The sequence below is a fragment of the Arachis duranensis genome, chromosome 8 (genome assembly GCF_000817695.3).
Source record: "Arachis duranensis cultivar V14167 chromosome 8, aradu.V14167.gnm2.J7QH, whole genome shotgun sequence".
NCBI classification, from domain to species: Eukaryota; Viridiplantae; Streptophyta; class Magnoliopsida; order Fabales; family Fabaceae; genus Arachis; species Arachis duranensis.
Genome location: NC_029779.3, coordinates 615,031 through 615,284, shown reverse-complemented (window position 1 = coordinate 615,284; position 254 = coordinate 615,031).

Here is a 254-nt window from a genome sequence, read left to right as displayed (position 1 = left end):
ATGATTCTTCAATAAATCAAAAATCAAAATGTATAAAAATACCAACTACTACTATAGATAAGATCTTAAAATTTAGAATATTTTCTATATTAGAAACATGTTATTTAAATTTATACTTTCAGATAAACATTCCAAAAAATAATCTTGAAATAAATATAGAAGAACTTTTGGATAAAATTTGTGCTGAAAATCCTTTAGATATTAAAAATACAAATAACGAATTAGTAAGCATTAAATTAAAAGATCCTAAAAAA